Here is a 7,223-nt window from a genome sequence, read left to right on the forward strand (position 1 = left end):
GTACTTGATTATCCACCGACAGCCGACAGCCTATTGGTATCGATGTGTTTCCTGGCCGTTGGCGTTCGAATACTACGGCGGTAAAACATTTTCGAAAGCATGCTGGTTTCGTCTGCGAGTCATTACACAGACGTGCTGTAAAGAGGTCTACTCTTGGCAAAAAATAGTGCCTCATTTTGTTTAGGCGTTGATTATCATAATGAATGCGGCGGAGGTTGACGGAATACGCTTGAAGGTACGTTTTTATGCCGTTGATCTCCATAACACCGTAAGTACGCAAAGCGATGTCACAGAACACCCGATGCATCATTGTGTGTTCTCCGTCATCGCTTGTTTGCTGTACGCCTACTAATTCTTCACTTCTTCTTCAAGTGTTGCATCCTCCTTTTGTCCTTGTTCTCTTGTGCTTCACTTACAGTATGTCGTTCCGTCAGCTGTAATGCGCATTTGCAAAACCAATACGTTTGATAAGACGCAGTGGTTATCATAATTTCACTACACATGTATTAAGCTGGCACATGCGGTTCAGATACAGATACCTGTATGCGGACTTGCACGACGTTGATGCGGAGATTAGGATAATTATGACACCCGTAAGGAAGAGGCAGCTGACGGCCGTAAGCTGTTGCGTTCTTTTCGCCAAATTACCCGGCCTGGTAGGGCTCTAAAGATGCTGTATAAAAGTGACACGCGGTGACAGAGAAGTTATGTTTAGCAGCCGACTGTACGTTTTGTAGCTTAGGTCTTCTTTCTTGTGCGTCTGTGCTACCCTTATTAATGAGCCATTTCTTGACTATGTTCTTGACTATGTAACCGCGTTTGTGTGGATCCGTAGACGTGTGCTTTTTGTTGTACTTGTAAAATGCAAATAAAATATTTTCAAGCTTACTCAATCTTTGGTGTGTGCGTTTATTCCAGTCGAGGCCATCGTGCCACCTGGAAACCGCACTCTGTCAGTAGCCCTACACGAAATGCAACAGCTGGAGCGCGGCGGCACAACTCGGGGTAACGGCGGCGTAATAAACGAAAAACCGCTCGGGATGCCCTTAAAAGTCAGTTCAGAGTGTGCCTTAACTCGATATGACTCAGCGCTACATATATTCTGCTGCGCCTTGATCGTGCTCCCGCCAGTTTGGTTGCTGTGTGGCAAACGTAGCGCCTACATACATATGTAGGCGCTACGTTTGCCACACAGCAACCTAACTGGCGGGAGCACGATCGATGCGCATCAGCCAGAACCCAGTAGGTAAAGCCATAGAGTTTCCTACAAAATTTTTGTAGGAAACTCTATGGGTAAAGCGACCATACTGTGCAAAACCCCGTTTCCGTTTCCTGTTGTACAGCGCCACCCGTGGTCACATACTTTAGTTCACGACGCCACCGCTACGCTTATTTCCGTAGCACTGTGGAAGGTACAGTTTCCCTTCTCTAAGTTTGTATAGGTGTTCTGTGGTGCGGCATTCTAAGAGTGGACGACCGTGTACAGCCGCTGTTTTAACGCAATTCAGCTTTGGTTTGCAATTATATTTTGGGTACTTTATGTGCGTAGAGGTGTTTGAGGTGGCCGTAAGATTTTGGGCGTGTCTTACAAAGCAAAGCCAGTAGCAGACGAAGGACAGTCGATGCGCTGCAATTTTTTTTTCACGCTCGTAGTCGCCAACTCGAACTAGATGGCGATACCGGAATAATTTGCGAGTACTAAATTTTGCGAAGCAATTGTCATTTGCGGGACCAAATATTCCCATGATGTTCGCGATCGTAAAAGACACCTTGTTTACAGTGTCTGCTAGGGTGCACATGCACAGATATCCGGCAAATTAAGGCAGATTTAATATTTACACGAGAAAGCACTTCATTTTTAAAGTACGTGCCGCACAAGACGAAATCTGACGCGCAGAAAAAAAATAGGAAGAACGACTTCGAAACTGCTTTCTCTGTCCCATAGGATTTTATTGCAGGCGCTCTGTAATAGCACAACAATCATCGTGAGAGCTTTAATGCACTTAACAAGCAGCGTAGAAATTGGGCTAAGTCAGTCTGCTTAGCTTTAGGTGCTGTGCTGCCTTTCTTTTTGACAGCATATATGCTTTATTCAAGCCTTTGATAAAAAAATGGATCCGTATGGTGACATAAAAGCTGACTATGCGAGGAGTCAGACTTTCTGCATGATCTCTGCATCCCACCTTCAAGGGAGCGGCGCAATGAATCATGTCTAGGATGTCCATTACACTTTCCCGATGAACTTTTTGTGCACTAAAGCAATTTGTGAAAATGTCTTCAAGCCTTGTTATAAAGCGGAACAGTTCCACCGAGGGGTAGAGCAAACCTCCTTCATTATTATGGCGCACAAATTCTGCAGCATGCAAGCGGCGTCCTTCTTCTGTTGGAAGTAAGAGGCCGTCATTACACGCACAGCATTTGGTAGGCAGCACACTTTTTCGCTACGTATACGGAAATGTAATATATAAGCCTTGAGTCGCTCCTCTGGACATGGTACTCGTGTTCCACTGCTTCATTGCCATGTGAACTTGAAGGTACCGCTTGTTTTTCTGTGCGAAGCATCATCTGGTCAATCAGCTGTTGCTTTGAAGTTTCTTCCCGGTCCCCAACATCAAGAAGAGAACTGATGACATCTCCCCCTGCATTCCCACCTGCAACACTGTGCGCCAAGTTATAAAAAGAGAGACAGTTAACAGTTAGCAGAAACTGCTGTGGCATTGGGTGTGAGTTGCAGCCAGATGAGAGTCTAACGACTCCAAAAAAAGTTTTCCACTTTATCCTGGCTCAGCCGGGATGTCAAGTAGCTAAAGCCAACTTGGTGATGCAAATAGCGAAGAAGCTCAAGAGTACTTGTTAGAGTAACTCTGAAGCCTTCTGCAGTGGACTCGCTCAGAAATGTCTTCTTATCAGCATGGCGCTCCCAGACGTCCAGGAAACGGAGCATTTCCTTAATGGTTTCTTCACCTGCAGAATGGAGTCGGAGAGCTTCGGCTGTGTACCTTGCAGTCATCACAGCAATCAGTGACTTCATTCTCATGAAGAACTTCTCTGTCGCTTCAATTTTACCACAGCTCCTTTCCAACTGAGTACGGTAAAGAAAGAATGCCCTCAAAGGACCATGCCCAAGCAACTGGAATGCATAACTTGCCCGCATTTTTTCGAAATTGTTGGGCAATACGTGGACGCTGGTTATTCCAGGCATTGCTTTCATAGTGACAGCATTGCTATCCAGTTTGAGAGCTTCTCTTGAAAACTTCATTGAAACTGCACCATCAGGGGTGTCAAAAGTCGTGGTGAGAAGCCTGTTTCGCACGTTTTTGACTAGGTGAGGAAAATCAAAGAGAAAATGTAAGAACCGACTGCTCTCAACAGGATGGGGCTTCTTGCAGACCACTTCCTTCAAAGATGCTCGAATGTTAAAGATGCGCCACATTTTCCTGTTCCAAGCCGCTGCATCGCAAGTTGCGAAGTCCACAAAGAGGCCAGCCCTTTCTGCTAAAATTGTGGACTCAAGCACAATTTGGCCAACAGGTCCCCTTTCACATTCTCGTTGCTCCCGAAAACACCAATAACCTGAGTCCAGCTGCCAACCAGTGGCACAAACATCACTACGAGGCCTTGATTGCATGACAATGTTTTTTTTTTCTTAGAACATATGAGCATTTTCTCATAGAACCCGTAGCCGCTTCTGTACTGAGCAGTGTGTTTACGCAGGGTTGTTTCACTTGGGAGTCCCAAAATGTTCTGCCTCCGCTTATATTGATACAGCTTTGGGCTTCTCATTTTGAGCAAGATGCATTCAAGGATCCATTCTTTGTCGTGCTTCATGCCCCGCGGACTCTTCCTTCTTGATGCCCCGAAGCACTGCCTGACAGCGAGCTGCTGCTTTGGTGACAAAAAGCTTAACTTTTGAGCAAGTACATCTTCAGCTGTTGCAGCACATTCGCTTTTGATTTTCTTGAGGTCTAAGGCGAGCTTGTCTACCTTCGATAAAAGCCGCTGGTTTTTGCGGGTACATGCTTGCAGCTTTTTCAAAACACTGCCGCGCCACCGCGAGCTAGCATTATTGCAACTTTGGTTCTGACCTTGACGCCTTTCGAGGCGCCACTGCCGCCTAACAAGGGCTTTTCTTAGATACTTGCAAACGACGCAAGCCGTCCCTTCTTTTGTTGTCTTGCCTAGGCAGTTAGTACTATAAACTGCCCTTGCCTCGCGCCTAATTTGGCCTTGCAATCTCATTGTTAAGCTGGTAGCTAGGCAGCTTTCATTCCGTGACGCTGCGCCTTTGCAGATATGCATATCATGCGCTTCCAGCAGAGTGGTTATAGCATCTTGAATAGTTGCCACTGACGCGCCAGTCACCTGCTTACCCAGCACGAACGTCTTCGAGGGCATATCACCGGCACTGTTTGCAGTGAAGAACACAGCCTTTTCCACATTCACCTCACCTGAGAGCGAGTCGAGGCAACATGAAGTATCGTGAAGTTCGTGTAGCGTCCAGCGCTTCCCAGGCACTTTTATTTTCATCACCGCAGCGACAGTCGCGGCCACACAGACTTCGTTGTCAACCGTCGCACCCGTAGGTTCGTCAACCTCTGTCGTCTCTGCAAGCTGCCCTCGTGCCTTTTTTCGTGGTGGGACTTCGTCATCGCCCTTCCTTTTTCTTTCGTTCCTCTTGGGAGTAGGCTGCTTGCTCAGGTAAGCTGGTAGATTTGGCAAAATTGTGGGGACTGCGTCCGGAGTAAGCGTAGGCGTACCGCGTGGGATGCGAACTTCCTCCATAGTCCCGAACAATGAAGCGCTGCTCAAAATGCAGCTCACATACCGCGCAGTCTGCGTTTAGCGGCTTGTCGGCTCTATGTAGGTTTCTCTCCCACGTGCACCTCCGTTCCGGGTCTGCAGGCGCTTTGAATAGCGACAGCTTCTTCGCACTGTTAGTTCGGGCGTATCCTGTGCTACAACATGGAGCGTAGCAGTGGTTGAGACGTTGCTTTGCACTCATTGATGCAAGTAGCCGCATTCACATGGGAACTTTTGCGAAACACAACCGCACAGACCAAAAATCCGCAACCTAAACACACCACTGAAATACAATGGTGGTGCGTGCCCAGACCTGTCGCCTTCAAGCATGGAAGAAGGAAACTGAGGAGAGGCCCAACCCCCTCCGCGCGCTAGGAGAAAAGTGTGGAGCAAATGAAGTAGTAGGTTCTCCTCTTTTTTGCTCATTTTTTATTTCTTTGCAGTAGCGGCCACGCCTTCCGGGCCACAATGGCGGCTTTGTTTTGGTTCTGTGCGCTCACACGTGTTGCTCCGTACGTTTCGTACCGAGGCAAAGGTGCCGCGCGGCCAGGTTTGCGTTGGTCTCCGTGTTTTGTTGCACTGCGTTATCTGGACTGTGCTCTACCGGATGTTGCTGTGGCCAGGTGGGACAGGAGGAACTAAAGTTCGTGAAATGAACGCGCGTTCAACGCTGTACGCAATGTAGCGCGCCACGGCAACGGCTACGGACGAAGGAATATCCGCGGGAAATGTTGCCCTCTTTCGCGGAATCATGCTAACGTGCTAACGATTGCTTAGTATTGCTGCGGAGCGCGCGTGTCCGAGCAGCACGGTTGCGCGCAGCGCGGCGTGGTTTCGCGAGAAATGTAAACAAGAGAGGAGAGCTGGCCCGATAGGCGGAGCAACACCATGAGCAACGCCAACTTCCGGCTTCACTTTAGCTTCACAAAGAGTGACGTCAGGGCCTCTCCTTAGTTTCCTTCCTCCGTGCCTTCAAGAGTGGTCGACGGCAGCGCCACCGCTTCGAGTGCCGTGACACGCGCCGCAAGGCGCGGCCCCCTCCGCTCGTTGCACTGAATTGCTTCTAGTTCACTGTAGTAATACTATAACTAGAGGGAAATCTGGCGCTGGGCGCTGCGATCGTTCAACCCCGGCCGCTCAATGGCCGAGACGTTCATTTGAGGGATCGCCAGTCGTTGGTGCGCAGGCGCGAGAGAGAAAATCTGGGGCCGAATCTTATAACGGTTCGGAATACGAACCGTCCGCTTCGCCGCTTACGTCATTAGATGTGCCACTCCCAAGCCGGCGGTGGAAGAAGGGGAGTACGCGACCAATATATGAGAGGGTGCCACCTCTGAAGTGTACGTCATTATATGACGAGCTAATCGAGGAATTGCAGAATGTTTCTGCTTGCTAAATGAATGTAAAATATAAATTAAATATTATACGCCAAGTTTTGAAATATAAACTTGTGGTGTCGGGCGTTTACGCAATGCAGAAGTAATTTACTAATGTCATTCTTTTTCATTCTCAGCTCACAGGCGGTATTGTACGCGTAAATGAGTTGGCCACGGAGTTGGCAGAGCGCAGGGCTATGTCGTCTGCTACCAGGAGCTCGCACGATGCATGCAACAGGAACGCACTACCAGCACTTCTCAAGTAGCTAGCACGACAAAACCGTGAACTGGTTCTTAGGGACACCTTTACTAGCCGACTATATCAATTTTCCTTCTTTTTTCGCCCTTCGTCATCGGCTCGGACATGACTCGCTCGCCGCCGCGCTGCCGCTATCCCTGCGATCTGCCCCACGGCGCGTCGCGTGATAGAAGCAGTGGAACTTAAATCGAACATTACGGTATACGGGCCCTGCATTGCCTGCGCGAAGTCAAATCGAAGAGTGTGGTGCTGACGGTGCGCGCTGTGCTGTGAAATTGAGAAACAAAGTATGGCACTCCCGAACTAGAGAAAAAAGGGCAGCCAAATAAGAGAGCTCCACAATACCTTCCCGTCCTGACTGTATAGTTTTATCAGCCGAACGAAGGAAGCGCTGAACCAGCCTAGGTTGAACCCTTCTGACTGCTGAACGGCGATCTGCGAGCTATTCACACTGGCGATAGCACTGGGAATTCGATCTCACCATGCAAATATCTCCTTGGCATTGAATTTGAAGCTGAAGTCACGGCAAAGCTGACCCAGCCCTTCAACCGGCCAACACAGTAATTGCGAGAGCAACTTTGTGGACAATGCCGGCAGCAGAGATCTAGGCAATTCCGATTAATGCTTCGCGTCCGACTGAGCTCTGGGAGCTGCAGGCCGGCGGCGATGAACCGCAGCGCGCAATATCCCTTCCTCTGCGTGGAATGGCCACTCGTACGCTTGCACCCGAGTCTCCTCCATTTGATAGCGTAGCTTGCAAAAGGTCTACTTAGAAAGCCAGCAAGGGC

The sequence above is a fragment of the Dermacentor variabilis genome, unplaced genomic scaffold (genome assembly GCF_050947875.1).
Source record: "Dermacentor variabilis isolate Ectoservices unplaced genomic scaffold, ASM5094787v1 scaffold_13, whole genome shotgun sequence".
Classification (NCBI taxonomy): domain Eukaryota; kingdom Metazoa; phylum Arthropoda; class Arachnida; order Ixodida; family Ixodidae; genus Dermacentor; species Dermacentor variabilis.